General features: G+C 37.6%; 1 protein-coding gene across 3 annotated transcripts in view; it reads right to left on the bottom strand.

Annotated features, from left to right (window-relative positions):
* The window catches only part of LOC137237575 (uncharacterized), a 62,598-nt gene extending 45,194 nt beyond the window's left edge, over positions 1-17,404 (bottom strand). Inside the window, exon 1 of one of the 3 annotated variants that reach the window (XM_067761352.1) lies at positions 17,089-17,404. The gene's annotated coding sequence lies outside the window, so the exon portion shown is untranslated. The remainder of the gene's footprint in view (positions 1-17,088) is intronic. The other 2 variants (XM_067761355.1, XM_067761356.1) reach the window with 2 other exon arrangements.
* Positions 17,405-17,614: the final 210 nt, after the last annotated feature.

Below are 17,614 nucleotides of genomic sequence, written 5' to 3'. Positions count from 1 at the left end.
TGTTGTGGCCCTAGGACTGGACGTCCTTGGGTAAGCATTGGGGTACCCGGTGTATTTTGGGTATGCGGCCTGTCAACATGGTGCAATGAAGCCCGTCGGAAGGTTGCTGTCGCGGGGACCAAAACATCTAGGAAAGTGGCAGCGTTCATGGCAGGAGCTGCATTGGGCGGATGTCGCACATATATATTCTGTGCTGGCAAACGGTGCAAAGGGAGGTAGGGACTAAGAGTCTGTTTGCCTGACCTTCACAATTGCTGTCGGAAAAGAGGGGGGGGGGGGGGGGGGAAGATGGGGCAGGGGGGAGGGGGGAAGATGGGGGCAGGGGCTGATGCTCGGCATTGCTCCCGACTCTACTACGGAGATTGTAGGTATGAGTGGGAGCAGCAGTATGACTTGGTGACGCCGTGGGGCGCGAGCAGCAGGTCGTACTTGTTTTGGCTTGCTGAGTAGCGGGGCTGCTGGAAGGTAGTAGGGGGCGCTAAGGGGTAGACTACGGGACGTCCTAGAGCGTGAACAGCAAGGAGCCACAAAATATTTATAGAAGTTACGTGGACGTCTGGTTTTGGGATCTAGCGCAGAACAACCTTTCCGATGCAACATTACATGAGACACACTGAGAAGAGTATGACCGTCCTAAAAAGATTCTATTCCGGCAGATGCAGCAAAACCATTTCTCAGAACCGGGGTCAGGAGACAGACTCGGATTGGGTTCGATACCTTCCCGGAGCAAGAGAATGTGGAGCAGTCCCGCTGCAAGGAGCTGCTGGGAGGATGACAATTTGTGGGAGGGACGCAACAAATTAAATGGGGTTACACTGAAATGACAGTCCTTGGTCGGGAAAAATCTCGAGTCGCTCCGGTACATGCAACCGACTGCCTTGGGAAGCGGGAAAAGTTTCCTCGAAATATATTATGTTCTGTAACTGCATTCACTTAAATAGTCCCTGAATGAATAAAACTCACTAATTATTTTAGAAAAATTGGGGGTAAGACGACGTGCTTGTGTTGGACTTTATCTATCTGTATCGAATTAAAATTTGAACAAAATCGGCAAAGTGGTTTCGGAGTCCACAAGCTACATAGTAGCCGTGTTTTTTTTTTACATGTATGTACACCTACATTTGCGGGTAAAAAACGCGTATCATCACCTAGATAATGTTTAGGAGAGAGCAGATAGCCATAGAAGCTAGTGCTCTCTTTTGTTAGTCTTAAAATTTATTTTAAGCCTAAATATATAACAGTAATAATAATAATAACGTTTAGGATACCCATCTAGCGGCAATTATAGAGGGCTCGCAGCAGTGGTTAAACAACTTGCTACAAAACGGGTTGAGCTTAATAGCGGAGACACGACCTCTATTTGACATAGTGTATAACCTATAGCTGAATGGGTTGCGATGAATCGTGGACACACACCTTTCGGTCATAGAAGAAGTGGGGAATAGTGTAGAGATAAAATGGAGAGACAAATTTCAGTTGCAAATGAGTATAGTGCATATTGAAATTTAACAGAGCTAAAATGCAAAAAAAAAACATACATACATAAGTGATAAAACGCTACATGCACCACACAGGGTTAATTCATCTGTTTACACTTGTTTGACATAACAGCTCCTTACTAGAGAATCATATTCAACTGTCAATTACACTTTGTTTAATTCACTTTGTTTGCAAAACGCGTTGAGAGCCGTAACATTTTTCCTATAAGAATTGAAGACATATTCCGGTTTAGATACAGCTTCCTGACATAATTTTCTTAAATTTGAAACCAATTTTGGCTTGTTATGCGGCCGCTGTGGTGTGGTGCTAGCATGTTCCGCCCATCACGCCGAACATCCTGAGTTAACGTCGCGAACGAAGCACCATCCAAAATTTAGAAACAAGTATTTTCAATGAGAAATAAGTTTTTCTAAAACCCTAGCCAGTGATTTGGCAAGCACTCCGAGTGTATTTCTGCCATAAAAAGATTTTCAGTGAAAACTTATCTGCCCCGCAGATGCCGTTCGGAGTCGGCATAAGACATATAAATACATAGGTCACGTCCGCCAATATGTGGGGTAAATTAAAAGGAGCATGACGCAAATTCTAAGAGAAGCTCGGCGAAAAATCTCTTTGGAGGTTATCGCTGACTGACTTGACATTTTTTTGTAATTAAAATTTAAGTAACTTCCCGATAAGCTACAAGCTTCAAACTTGGAATATAGTTCAGAACCCGATGACACAGCAATAATAAGAAAAAAAAAAACTCCGATAGGTGGCGCATCGAAATATTTAAAAAAATCATATTTGTGGTCCGACTTGGCTCATGTTTGGAACACATATTACATACATTAATAGAAATCACTTTATGAAAAAAAAATCCCTCTAGGTGCGGCAAGGATCGAGGTATTAACAAGTAAAGGTGTCTAAATTCGGGTGTAACCGAACATTATATACTCAGCTTGAGCTTCCATTGCACATTTCATTTCAGATAAATTACTGTTCTGCATAACACGTGGCACCGCCCGTTTAAAAAAAAACGTCTCCCCATTTCCTCTTACAATAAAACTTGATAAGTCAAATATCATTGATTCAAAACTATTTTTTGCTAAGTTATAGCTTATTATTCTAGTCTACGACCCGTTTAAACTTATTGTATATCTAAGTTGCCGTGGTCTTTAACCGATCCCGGCCATTTTTACTAGAAATATTTTCTACCATAGGAAAAGTTTTTGTACCCAATTTTATTACTATCCGTTAATTTTTCTTCGAGTTATGGCTCCCGAAACATAGAAAAGTGCTTAGTCATAAAAGGGGCGGTGCCACGCCCATTTTTTAAATTTTAAGTTTTTCCTATTTATTGTTATAAATCCACTTGGGAAATGAAATACCATTGTTATAAAGCTCTTTTTTGCAAAGATATAGCTTATTTTATTCGTCCACGACCCTTTTAATCTTTTGTATAAAAGTGGGCGGGTCCTTAACCGATTTCATAAATTTTTCTTCAAAGCATTCCTTATTGTAAAGGCAACCTCTCTGCCGAATTTTGTTACGATAGGTTTACCGATTTTTGATTTATGATTAATAATATTTGCAAAATTGAGTTTATCACAAGGGGTCGGTGCCACGCCCATTTTAAAATTTTTTTAAATTTTTATCAAGAGTCTCAATATCAGTCCACACGTCAAATTTCAAAATTCTAGGTGTATTATTTACTAAATAATAGGTGTTTTCTGTTTTCCAAAATGTGTATATATAAAAAGTGGGCGTGGTTATCATCCGATTTCGCTCATTTTCAATACCAATTTATTCTGGGTCCAGATAAGCTCGTGTACCAAGTTTGGTGAAGATATCTCAATATTTACTCAAGTATCGTGTTAACGGACAGACGGACGGACGGGCGGACATGGCTCAATCAAATTTTTCTTCGATACTGATGATTTTGATATATGGAAGTCTATATCTATCTCGATTCCTTTATACCTGTACAACCAACCGTTATTCAATCAAAGTTAATATACTCTGTGTGCAAAGCACGCTGAGTATAAAAATACTGGTATCTGTGGTCCGATTTGGCTCATATTTCGAACAAGTATTGCCTACAGTCCGGTAGAAGTGACATCAAAATACTTAGGAGTTCGAGGACTTAGATTGTAACAAATTGTCAGAAAAAGACCTTGTAATAATGAGTCACTAAATGAACTAAATAGAATAAGAAATAATAGGCAATTAAGACTAAAAACTTGAGAATAAAATAATTAAAAAAGCGTGAAATTTCTAAAAATGTGAGGCGTAACCTAATCTTATTAAGGTTCAGTTGGTCTTACTCGTGACTATATAGAAATTTTACGCATCCAACGCTTTTATTTAATTGTCTGATCAACGCCCTAGATTGATGAGGAGTGTGATGACTAGTACCTAGGACCTACCTAATTATTTTCTAGCTTTTAGTATTATTATTACTTCATGTAAATATTGTTTTCAATAAAACCGTTTAACTTATTTTTTTTCTAATTATTTCATTATTTTATGGGTTTTTTCTAGCAATTTAAAAAAATTGATTCTTGATTTTTTTTTTTACCCAAAACAGCGAGGGATCGAGCATCAATAAGTAATAACCTTTTTTGTAAAACGAAGTATATTTTTTGCTATTTTCACTAACTTGTGTGTAAGACTCGCAGTACAACGGTTGCCTTTCGGCTCTGCACACAGCGCGCCAGCTGAGTGACCCCGATTTCGCTACGTCTCATGCAAAAATGAAATAAACAATAGTTTTAATTTTACAACTACTACTTAACTAGGAAGTAAAATTGAGGAAATATCTTTAGGTATGTATATACATCCATATGTATGTATATATGGATATGTACATATATGCATGTACATTTATGCAGAGAGAAAGAAATTGCCATTTTCCTCATCTTCAATGACATAGCGGCAAAAGTAGACTTTTATAAATATTTGCCAATATTTAAGAGGCGTATGCGAAGAAAAGGCTTTCAACGAAGTTTTTATTTACCTTGCAACGCAGAAATTTAGAATGAAACAAAAATAAACTAACGAGAATTAATGGCAAAAAACATTTGCGCTTGCCTTGGCAAGATATGCAAAGAAAGTTTAAGTTTATTATTCCACTATTTCATTAGAGGTAAATCCGTGCCGATGAAATGATATAGGAATGGGTGGCTCAAAAACGTTGCAAGCACCAATTATAATTGTTGAGGAACGCAGAGAAACACCCTTTATTTTGAAATAAATCAAAGTTATTTTTTTACATTTTTCACACAGAAACTTAATGGAATCCCAATTTTGTTCAATGAAATAATTAATTTTTCCCTTTCACACTGGGCCACTTGCTTCCACAAAGAACATTCGTTACTCTAATATAACAAAAAAAATAAATTTAAGATGAATAGCAGCCATTTCCTTCTTAGGTTGGACGCATAGACTACAGCGACCGCATTTATGGCTTGGTTTAAAGAGCTAAGTTACTAGTTTTATAAGAAGCGTTCCAGTGAAATTTGATCCATTGCTGGGTAGCAGATAGTTAATTTGGACGCCCTTACTGAAGATCACTCGATTGGAACAAAATCTTCTTCTAGAAATTCTAAATCGCTTTTTTAGAGATCTACAACGGCTTTTTTTTATCGACCACCAAATTGGTTTTGGAAGTGGCAACACTGGTCGGGGAGATAAACAAATGAGTTAATTTTCTGTCTACTTTTTCACTACTTAGGACGGGTTTTTCAGTACGAGTTTAAACTCCAGTTAAAGTTGACTAGAGCCACTTCGGCCGCATAAGATGAGGCAAAATTTTATGTTATGGAACAAAGTGGCAAGTTTAAACTGTAGTCAACTTTAACTGGAGTTTAAACTCGCACTGAAAAACCAGACATTAATCTTGCACAACTGCGTACATCTAGCGAATCGGTTGCCCATCGTTATCTACGCAAAAATAACTTTAACTCCACATTTCATCTACTAAAAGATAATGTCTTTTTTCTTCTACCTCGTAAAATCCGTTGTAAGTGAGAAAACATCAAATGTATAACAGTACTTTGGCTAACTTCCACTAAACCAATGTTACACAAGTTCATCAGTACTACTTGCCTTATGTCATATACTTATCTGTGTGTATATGTAATAAGGTGGGCAGATTTGTATGGACGAAAGTTAACCGATATCGCGCCATCGATTTTTCGATAGGATTAAGGCTCAGGAAAACAAAATTTCCAGTACGCATACCCAAAAAAATCATTTTCGAGCCTGCGACATTTCATTTTTTTTTTTGGGTTTTTTTCGACTTTGATTTTTAAGGTTTTTTTCATGACCTACTAAAAAAATGTTCATTTGATTGTAAAATTTTCATATCCGACCCAAAAATGTGTGCTGCAAACGTTGTTGATAACATTTTTTTGGAAAAAAAAATATTTTAGTGTTTTCCAATTTAATGTTGTAATTCAATTTAGAAAGAAAATTCTATTGACACAAAGCTTTTCCGCTAAGGTAAAGCTTATTAGTTTCATCTACGACCCTTTTAAAAATCTTTTATATAAAAGTGGGCGTGTTATTTAACCGATCTCGTCCATTTTTCTAGAAATATTTCCTGCTATAGGGAAATTTGTGTACCCAATTTTATTACGATCCGTTAATTTTTCTTCGAGTTATGGCTCCCGAAACATAGAAAATTGCTTAATCATAAAAGGGGGGGGGGGGGGGGGGGTGCCACGTCCATTTTTTCAAATTTGAAATTTTTCCTATTTATTGTCATAAATCCACTTGGGAAATGAAATACCATTGATATGAAGCTCTTTTTTGCAAAGATATAGCTTATTTTATTCGTCCACGACCATTTTAAAAATCTTTTATATAAAAGTGTGCGTGGTCCTTAACAGATTTCGCTAATTTTTTTTCAAAGCATTCCTTATAGTACGTCTCTGCCGAATTTTGTTACGATAGATTTAACGATTTTTGATTTATGATTAATAATATTTGTAAAATTTATTTTATCACAAGTGGGCGGTGCCACGCCCATTTAACAAACTTTTTTTCAAATTTTTATCAAGAGTGTCAATATCAGTCCACGCGTCCAATTTCAACATTCTAGGTGTATTATTTACTAAATAATCAAATAACCAAAATGTTATATATATAAAAAGTGGGCGTGGTTATCGTCCGATTGCGCTCATTTTCAATACTAATCTATTCTGGGTCCAGATAAGCTCGTGTACCAAATTTGGTGAAGATATTTACTCAAGTTATCGTGTTAACGGACAGACAGACGGACATGGCTCAATTAAATTTTTTTTCGATACTGATCGATATATGGAAGTCTATATCTATCTCGATTCCTTAATACCTGTACAATCAACCGTTAGCCAATCAAAGTTATAATACCCTACGTAATGGAACTTCCTTTTCCTGGGCCCAAATCCTATCGAAAAGTCGATGGCGCGATATCGGTTAATATCGGTTAATAAATCGACCCAGTCTAATATGTAGAGATGCTAGAGACAACGGTCAAAAATATTAGCAGTTTTTATTTTCTTTTTCTAATATTCAAGACAACTACGAACGCAGTAAAAAAAAATTTTATTTTGTTAAAGCTAAGTTTACTACGACTTTGCACCTGACACTTTGTATAAGTATGTATGCACGTAAGTACACACTTACGTTTACTTCCTAAGATTGTAACTAAATTAAGTAAAAATCCTGTAATTTTGACTGCTGGCTGATATTTCATAAAAATATGCAAAAATTCAGTCTTTGTGCGGTCTCCACTCATGATTTACATATGTATGTATGTATGTAAGTAAAACTTTCTTTCCTATTGGTGTACTGTAATAGTTAACTGTACTTCATTATTTACTTGGACAACATAAGGTCAGGCAATAACATCAATTACTGACCTTATAAATATTTTAAATGGCCACAAAGTCAATTGAAGTATTGAAGTTATCACCATATTCATTGGTCACAATGTCAAATTTCAAATGGTTACAATATCAACGATATGGCATTATGATGATCCTGCTCTAACGAAATAAAACTCAACTCTTTTTTTCGCACTTCCAAGTTATCATATATATTATTTCTAATTGCTGTTTTTATGTACGGGTCCCTTTTTCGCTCTTATTTGGAATCCAAATCTATAAATAGAGTTTTGGTTGTAAAGATGGAGATTCGGGCTATTAGCAAGCTCTGGGCAATTTTGGTCGTAGTGCTTTTGTTTATCTATATTTTATTAAAATAATTTCTTAAAAATAAACGATTGTGAGCACACAAATAAATCTATTTGTACTATGGCACTATTGTGAATATTTGCACTGCATTACCGTCAGTTGCTATTGTATGCTAGATGGCAGCGCAAACTGTATTAATAGAACAGCTGATTTCTGTTGATATTTGTTGCGCAAGATGAGCACGGGTCAGGCTCGTAAAATTTAAACAATTGTTAAATTTTTGTTACATTTTATTGTTTGCGCTACATCTTTGTTCTATCGAATGAAAATAACACTATTTTAAAATGTTTGGATGAAAATAGCGCTATTTTTATTTAAAATGTTTGGATACCTCGCTCCTTTTCCTATGTTCTGGTCCCTGTCAAGGAAAAAGTCGGAAAAAACTGGCCCAATGAGGTACGCTCTGAGGCAGAAATACTTATTATTGTTATCATTAGGCTTCGATGCACTGCGACCGGTATTTATATCTATTGTGTTTGACCTTTCAGCCTATTACTGTAAGTTAATATGACGCCTAACTCCCCCATCATTTCGTCTTAGACAGACAGCAACTATAATAGGTCGCTTCAAGCGGCAGCTAACTTCGTAAACACAACCTTTATATGAGTCACAAGAACATCGGGACAAAGCTGGGGGTAGTGTACTAAATATTTTTTTACAGCTGAGATAGTGCTGCTTTTATTTATTACGACTAAAAAAATGTATTGCAGTCATTTTATTTTTTCACTACGATTCAGCTCAGTGAAAAAACAAAATAAATGTAATTATTGTAAGATTTCTATGTTCCGCTCAAATGGGTAAAGAACAATTTTTGTGCACTGAGCTGAAGCTAAAAATATTTTCACTATCAGGACCCGTGTTATTCGATCCGTGATCGATATCCATTTGTTAAGTCAAAATAGCTCTCAAATGGTCATTTCCTTGAACAACATATTGTGGCGAATGTTGACATCACTAGGCTGTTAGTAAACAATCACGCAACAACAAAAACATGAAGCAAGCCACACTTGTGTAGATGAGTACATCAGTCATCATTTACACACATACAAACAAGGCAACGAAGAGATACTCACAAACACATCTAATCATCAGGCGAAGTGGTTACTCACACATACACCCACATATGGCTATAAGTTAAACATAAACTACAAATATACATGTATATAGAAATTTCCAAGTAGGAGATACAACTACTCTGGAAGGCGAAACGTCTGTACCTTAGTAGAAATATGCAGACGAGGCAACAGAGAGTATAAAAGCAGCGCAAGCCGAGGCATGACTAATCATTTTGATTTAAACACGCTATCAGTTGCAAAGTGAAGTATAATTGTGAAGTACTACTACAAAAACTCATGAAGGGTATTCTGACTGGACACTGCCTTCTGGCGTCACGTACCTTTAAATTAGGCTTGGTCAGTGATAGCATATGTAGGAAGTGCGGGTTGGAGGAGGAAACGATCCAGCACGTTCTGTGCTCGTGCCCTGCACTTGCCAAGCTAAGACTCCAGCTATTAGGAGTGATACAGCTGTCAGATCTAGAAGTTGCAAGTGGCTTAAGTCTAGGAAGCTTCAAGTATTTGCCAAGAGGACGGAGTTATTTTGTAACATAGGTCTTGGTTTTTGATAGGGTTTTTCAGAAACAAACTTCTGGTAACACTACGGACTCAATCAGTCTATGTGAGGTCCTCATGGACCGGCCAGTTCAACCTAACCTAACTACCAAAGTTATCTAAATAAAGACCAGTTTGCAAAACTGAATATAGTTTTTAACTGGTATTCCTCGGACACCTGCAAGATAACCAAGCAACCCTGGACGAATTATGATGGTAGGAGAACAGAGCACGCACTGTGTGAATGCGCCAGCTCTAGCACACACTAGGTTTCTAACTACGGGCAGTTGTATACTGCCGGAACTTAAGGAAGTAACTACTTACCCTGTAAAAGATATCAGCTGGATCATTGTCCGCCCCAAATAAATCGAACTGAGTACCGCCTAGCCATACTAAAACAGCAGCAATTGATTCCTGGAGAAATTTGGATCAAAACGGCGCCCCATGCGCTAATTGCGCTTGGTCTTTGGTACCCAGGCGGCACAACAACCAACCAACAAACTATATGTGGAGGCTTTTAATGTATTAAAGTACTTTTTACTCCATATTACAAAGGTGTTACCACCTGATAGGAGATACTCTGGGTTGCCAGAGCGACGCATTCGCAGGTAATGTGAACTAGCGTTTCATCCTCCGGCTCAGATTTGTGTATCAGATAGCTTTAACTTACTTAGTTAATATCGTAAAATACACTGGCCCATATAGTACCCAGCGAAAGTATGTATGTGGTCCTCTCTGCTTAGATTTATGAGTTTGGCTGAAACTCTCGGTGCTGCGTGTATAAATAATTTGGCCTGCCTTTTCCCTGGGCGTTCAATCGAGTGTCGTCTGTTTGTTTCCTAGTTTCTTACAGTTTTCCTAGTGTGTGCCTTTGTGAGTTCACAGCAGGTCACTGCTGTTCTATGGTGCTAAAAGTTCCTGCTTGGCTAGGTAGTCTGCCTATTCATTACCTTCATGTCATTGATGCCCGGGAACCCATCTAGCTTAGAAGTAATGGTGTAGGACTGCTAGGCACGCAAGCAACCTGTCTGTCTGACATAATAAGGATACTTATCGAGAATATATCTCTTCGTAGATATTATCTACCTCAACTTTCTATTGCATGGATTTCTGCCTGAAATATGGTGGGGTAGCATCCTATTGGTATCGATTTTTTGAAGATAGGACCATAAATACCAGCTCCCGTTTTCCGTCATCAAACTTCGATCCATCCGGATTTCATTAACCGAAGTAGATCATCTATACCCCCTTGAGGGCATCTTCTACTGGTCTCAATTGATACAGTTATAGCTCCCAGCTCCAAACTGATTTTTAATCTCTTCAGCATGGATAACACGCAGCGAATAATCATTGGATTTAAATCCTTGCCAATCATAGCTTGTTCGATGGTTTGATGTGTCGTGTTATCGATATCACCTAAAGTGGCAACTAAAGCGCAGAGGGCTATATTTTTAGACTCCAAAGCCTCTGTAAGGCTATGAATAGCTGTCTTCATGGATTTTCCTGACTGATAGGCAGTTTGATTCCTGCACAGAGGGAGCTTGTTTTGGTAAACCTCCCTAATGTGCTGATTCAAAATTTTCACCATGCTCTTTAGGAGAAAGGAACTGAGTCTTATTGGTCGATAAGACGAGGGCAGTTGCTCGGCTTTCCCTGGCTTTGGTATGAACACTACCTATGTATACAAACAACAAGGTCGCGGGTTGGTAATGCGCATGCTTAAGCTTCTTTACAAAATATGGGCGTACGAGTGCATGCGTACCGATTGGAATCTTAGTGCTCTTTTCCAAGTCCACAAGAATAGGAACCCTGCAAACTGCGCCAACTATCGCAGAATCAGCCTTCTAAGTATCGCATATAAGGTCCTTCCAAACCTGTTGTGCGAAAGATTGAAACTCACCTTGAATCGGTTGATTGGACGTTATCAGTGTGGATTCAGAGCTGGAACATTTAAAATCCACCAGATTTTCTCTATGCGCCAGTCATGGAAAAAAACGCGAAAAACATTTACACCCATCACCTTTTCCCCGAGTTTAAAATCGCCTTCGCGAGATATGGCACCAAATCGGGTTTCGGGGTCATTTGTGTACCGATAAACTACGATTTTTTCATTGAAGGGTTAATGATGGAACTTTCAATCAAATTGTCGATTGATCTACAAGTCGATGCCTACATATTGCACAAAAAAAAAACATATCCCATCTTGCTTGGTTCAAGAGATATGCACAATAATCGCTTTTGGCTCGTTATCGATTAACCCATTAACCCTCGTAGCGCCTGAACCGTTAATGATGGAACCTTGAATCAACTTGTGGATTAATCTACACGTGCATACCTAACATATGCAAAAACAAAATCGATTCCATCTTGCTTCGTTCAAGAGATATGCACACTATTCGGTTTTTTAACAGGGCTGATCGATTAACCCATCATAATGCGGTAGAATCTGAATCGTTATAGATAGAACATTGGATCAAATTGTGAATGGCGCTAAACAGGGATGGCTATCTAATGCAAAAATAAAATTTAGAAAATCTTGCTTGGTTCAAGAGATATGGCACCAAATCGGGTTTCGGGGTCATTTGTGTACCGATAAACTACGATTTTTTCATTGAAGGGTTAATGATGGAACTTTCAATCAAATTGTCGATTAATCTACAAGTCGATACCTACATATTGCACAAAAAAAAAACATATCCCATCTTGCTTGGTTCAAGAGATATGCACAATAATCGCTTTTGGCTCGTTATCGATTAACCCATTAACCCTCGTAGCGCCTGAACCGTTAATGATGGAACCTTGAATCAACTTGTGGATTAATCTACACGTGCATACCTAACATATGCAAAAACAAAATCGATTCCATCTTGCTTCGTTCAAGAGATATGCACACTATTCGGTTTTTTAACAGGGCTGATCGATTAACCCATCATAATGCGGTAGAATCTGAATCGTTATAGATAGAACATTGGATCAAATTGTGAATGGCGCTAAACAGGGATGGCTATCTAATGCAAAAATAAAATTTAGAAAATCTTGCTTGGTTCAAGAGATATGGCACCAAATCGGGTTTCGGGGTCATTTGTGTACCGATAAACTACGATTTTTTCATTGAAGGGTTAATGATGGAACTTTCAATCAAATTGTCGATTAATCTACAAGTCGATACCTACATATTGCACAAAAAAAAAACATATCCCATCTTGCTTGGTTCAAGAGATATGCACAATAATCGCTTTTGGCTCGTTATCGATTAACCCAAAGCAGCTTCTTATACAGCTGTGCAAAATGACGTTGAGGAACACCATCAGCTCACCATGGCCTTGGGAAGCACCTCTTCGAGCCCTTCGAAACCAAACGAAATTTCAGACTGGGTGACCCCCCTGACGTGCGATTTCTTTAATTTGATGCTGCAAAAAATTATAAAAGCTGCAGAACTTAACCGCTTTGGAACAATATTTTATGAAAGCGAACAGGTATAGACGTATGCTGACGACATTGACATCATCAGTCTGAACAGCCGCGTCGTCAGTTCTGCTTATTCCAAACTGAAAGAAGATGCGAAAAAGATGGGTTTGATGGTGAATGTGGACAAAACGACGTATTTGCTGTCAACAATCAAAGAGTCGGTGCATTTGCGACTTGGCAACCACTCCACTGTTGGCAGCCATAATTTCAAAAGTGTAAAACACTTCATTTATTTGGGAGCCAGCATTAACACAAACAACAACATCAGCACTGAAATCCGGGATTCAAGGGGTTGTGCAGCGCAACATATAGCTTCTCCAACCCAATTGTCAACCTCACCTTCGAGCGGCGAACCCCGTTTCACTAACATACGAGACTCTGGCGACCCCAAGCTCCTCATGAAATTTGGGGGTGGGGAGGGAGGGATGGCCTGAAGGTTTAATGTGGCCATATAAATCGTTCCCGAGATGGTCGGGTCAACACCTTAATGGTGCCGTGTTACCGGAGCGTACCGGATCTGTATCCGGCAAAGGACCATCTCATCGATAACACTCCCCAAAGCCTTCGGAGGGGGGGGGGGGGGGGAACCTTATCGCTACAACAACAACAACAAAAAACACTGAAATCGATCGAAAAATCACTCTTGCCAATAAATGCTACTTTGGACTTGGTACTTCCTCGGCAAATGAAAATCATGCTCTATAAATCACTTATCGTATCCGTCCTGCTATAGGGTGCAGAAGCATGGACCATGACAACATCATCAAATGAGGTGGCTCTGGGAGTATACGAAAGGAAAGTTTTTCGAACGATTTACGCATCTCTACACGTTGGCGACGACGGGTACCGATACAAATTTAATGATGAGCTGTAAGAGTTTTACTCAGACGCTATGCTGGCTACGTCATGTTATGCGAATTAAAGGTGATGCTGCAGCTAAAAAAGTATTCTCAGGGCCGGATTAACAAGTAGGCATAATAGGTAGTTGCCTCAGGCCCCCGATTTTAGGGGGCCCCCGAAAAATGAAAAAGACTTCTAAAATTTTCTTACAAACATAAAATTCTAGAGAGTGAAAGAAAAATATAATCAGAACTGAAAATAATTTTTACTCAAATAAATAAAACTCAATTGACCGCATTCAAAAGGCGATAACCGACGAACTAGACAAGGTTCCTAAAAAGGACATTTCCGACTCATTTGACAAATTGTATTAGCGTGCAAAGAAGTGTATCGAAGTGAAAGGATAGTATATTGAATAATAAAAAAGAATTATCTCAAAATGTACACTGGTTGTTTTTATTTTGAAAAATTTCAGTTATTTTTGGAACAGAGGGTGTAGAAGCCTTCAACTCTATCTTGACTGCTATGCGTTCAGTGAGTAAGTTATTGTAAAGTTTAAAAGCAGATTTGCAAATGTGTGGTTTTTGTACGGAATTGTTAGAAGAGAGTTTAGTTTCAGTCCGTGAAAAGTTCAGAGATTTCGAGAAAAAAACAAAGCAATTATTACCTGGTGTAGGTTATACAGAAATCGTAAAATGTGCTCGTCGTAGAAAAACAACTTAATGACGGAAATGCTCCAGAAGTAGAATTTTCGCGTCGCGATGATTTTAGGGCAAAAGGTTTCCTCGGAATCATCGACAATATTCACAGTGAAATCAAATGACGTGCGAAAGTGTATATGGAAGTTTCAGGGAGATTTGCATTTCTCATCAACATTTCTCTAAGTTATGGAGACCTCCACGAAGCTATAAATAACTTGGTTCGTTTTTATTCTAGAGATTTGGAAGAATTTTTCATTGAAATGAAACAATTCCAAAGTTACGCGAACTCCAAATACACTGGTGCACAAAAAACTCATAGTCATTTGTATAAGACTCTAATGGAAGATCAATTAGCCGATGTATTTCCTAGCACAGAAATAGCTCTTCGGATTTTTTTAACATTAATGATCCCAAATTATTCTGCCGAACGATGCTTTTCGCAATTAAAAAGAATCAAAGCTGCTGAAATAGCTACAACGCGACAAGAGCGACTCGGGATGTTAGGTATGCTTTGCATTGAGTCAGATTTATTGAACAGAATCGATATTGATGATATAATAGATGAATTTACCGAAAAAAAGTAGAAAACGACATGTTTAAAATGTAGATAGTAATTTTATTGATCGTATTACATTGTGACAATAAAATTTTTATGAAAGATATAAGTTTGTATTTTTTAATCGAAATAAAATAATTAAAAAAAAAAATTTAAGTTAAACGGTTTTATTGAAAACAATACTTACATGAAATAATAATACGAAAAGCTAGAAAATAATTAGGTAGGTCCTAGGTACTAGTCATCACACTCATTATCAATCTAGGGCGTTGATCAGACAATTAAATAAAAGCGTTGGACGCGTCATATTTCTATTGATAGTCATAAGTAAAACCAACTGAACCTTAATCAGGTTATGCTACGCCTCACATTTTTAGAAATTTCACGCGCCCAACGCTTTTATTTAATTGTCTGATCAACGCCGTAGATTGATAAGGAGTGTGATGACTAGTACCTAGGACCTACCTAATTATTTTATAGCTTTTCGTATTATTATTATTTCATGTAAGTATTGTTTTCAATAAAACTGTTTAACTTAAACCTTTTTTTTTTATTATTTTATTCTCAAGTTTTTAGTCTTTATTTAATTGCCTGTTATTTCTCATTCTATTTAGTTCATTTAGTGACTCATTATTACAAGGACTCTTTCCTGACATTTTGTTACAACCTAAGTCCTCAATACATAATCCTTCCAAAGACTTTACTCGACTGCACCACGTATGCTTGTCCCTCCTCCAACTCCAAAATAGTTTGATGTCACTTCTACTGGACTGTATGCAATATTTGTTCCAAATATGAGCCAAATCGGGCATCATAGGTCGCTTTCTATTCATGTATGTATTATGTGTTCCAAATATGGACCAAATCAAATGGGACCACAAATACGATTTTTGTCAATATCTCGATCCATGTGCCACCTAGCGGCGATTTTTTTCACAGGTCGATTTCTATTCTTGCATGTATTATGTGTTCCAAATATGAGCCAAATCGGACCACAAATACGATTTTTGTGAATATCTCGATCCATGCGCCATCTAGCGGCGATTTTTTTTCACAGGTCGATTTCTATTCTTGCAGGTATTATGTGTTCCAAATATGAGCCAAATCGGACCACAAATACGAATTTTGCGAATATCTCGATCCTTGCGCCACATAGCGGCGATTTTTTTCTTATTATTGCATTGTCATCGGGTTCTGAACTATATTCCAAGTTTCAAGCTTGTAGCTTATCGGGAAGTTACTTAAATTTCAATTACAAGATTCGTTCACAACGGCCGGCCTGGCAACTCAAGCTAAATAAAACCGTTTAAAAAGAAGGGAACGGACCTGAAAATAGGGCCCCCAAATTGATGGTTGCCTAGGGCCCCGTTGAGGGTTAATTCGGCCCTGAGTATTCTTATCGGAATCCGTCTATGAAAGCAGAGGAAAAGGAAGGATGGGAGGAGGACCAACTTTAAATTCCCTTGGTGTGACCAATTGGCACCAGTTAACCCAACAAAGAAGCGACTAACGCGGCTTGTTGGACTGTCATAACAGTTGAAATGTAAGCCAAAAAAAAAGTTTGAAAAATATATTTTTCACAAATCAAAGCAACTTCTTTCAACTTTGCACATTACACAGAAATCATAAAAAAATGTGAAAGCTTTCTTCTGCGCATGTCCACATAAAATATTTTTTTTGGGTTTTTTTTTTGTTTTTTTTTTTTGATCAATGCACCCATTACTGCATATACAATAACGTCAATATGTTGGAATCCACTTTCGCTAAAAATACACACACAAGGCAACTTTTCGAAGTAAATGCTTTCTCATATGTATGTTTACAGACACACATTCGTATATATGTTTGTATGTAATAATGCTTGTATATATGTGCTTATGTGCCAAAACCACACTTCCACTTAAAAGAAAAAATTAAAACACTTATTGGCGTGCGAAAATTTTCATACACATTTTTGTTATGTAATTTGGGCTTAAAAAATGTGCAAAAAATTTACATTTCAATTAAATCGTAAACTTTCACATTTCACAGTCACTTTTACTCTCTTTTGATTTCCTAGCTCGTATATTTTAAAATTGGACGTCTATATACATATGTACATATCCATATGTAGCTTTGCATTATAAAACAAAAGCTTAGCAAAATATTGACACATTTAAAAATTAGCTCTGATACGTAAATCACCGACATACCTTCAGCTTGTTTCAAAAAACTTAAAACACAAACTTGATTCAAAAGACTTAAGACACAAACTCTCACTTTAGTGTACAACTCACAAATGAGCTCGCTACGCGCGTCGTTGTTATACCGTTGTTATAAGAAAACACAAATTTCGTGCACTTTTCGTTGGTTCGAGTTGTATGTTCGTTTCAAACATGCAGTTGACTAAATTCAGTATTGCAAACTTCACTTTCCTTTGACGACTGCTTGTATGTATCTTCGTATGACATATGATAGGAGTATCTTGTACGAGCGTAAGCCGTCCGTACCGTAAGATATCTTAAAATGCACTAAAGCTTAACATAAGCTTACTTAACTGAAATATAATAAACTTTAGCACTTTTTTTAGCTGTGAATTATGCTCTTCGCCGGCGAGACTGATAATGATTGATGTACAGTGAAACCTCCCTTAGGCGGCGGACACTCACCGTCAGTAAACTTGTGTCCGCCCAAGAGAGATGTCCGCTCAGGGGAGTGGGTAAGTACGAGGGTTGCATT

The sequence above is a fragment of the Eurosta solidaginis genome, chromosome 1, assembly GCF_040869045.1.
Source record: "Eurosta solidaginis isolate ZX-2024a chromosome 1, ASM4086904v1, whole genome shotgun sequence".
NCBI lineage: Eukaryota > Metazoa > Arthropoda > Insecta > Diptera > Tephritidae > Eurosta > Eurosta solidaginis.
The sequence above is the reverse complement of the archived record's forward strand: the minus strand, read 5'-3'. Positions and strand labels throughout refer to the sequence as shown.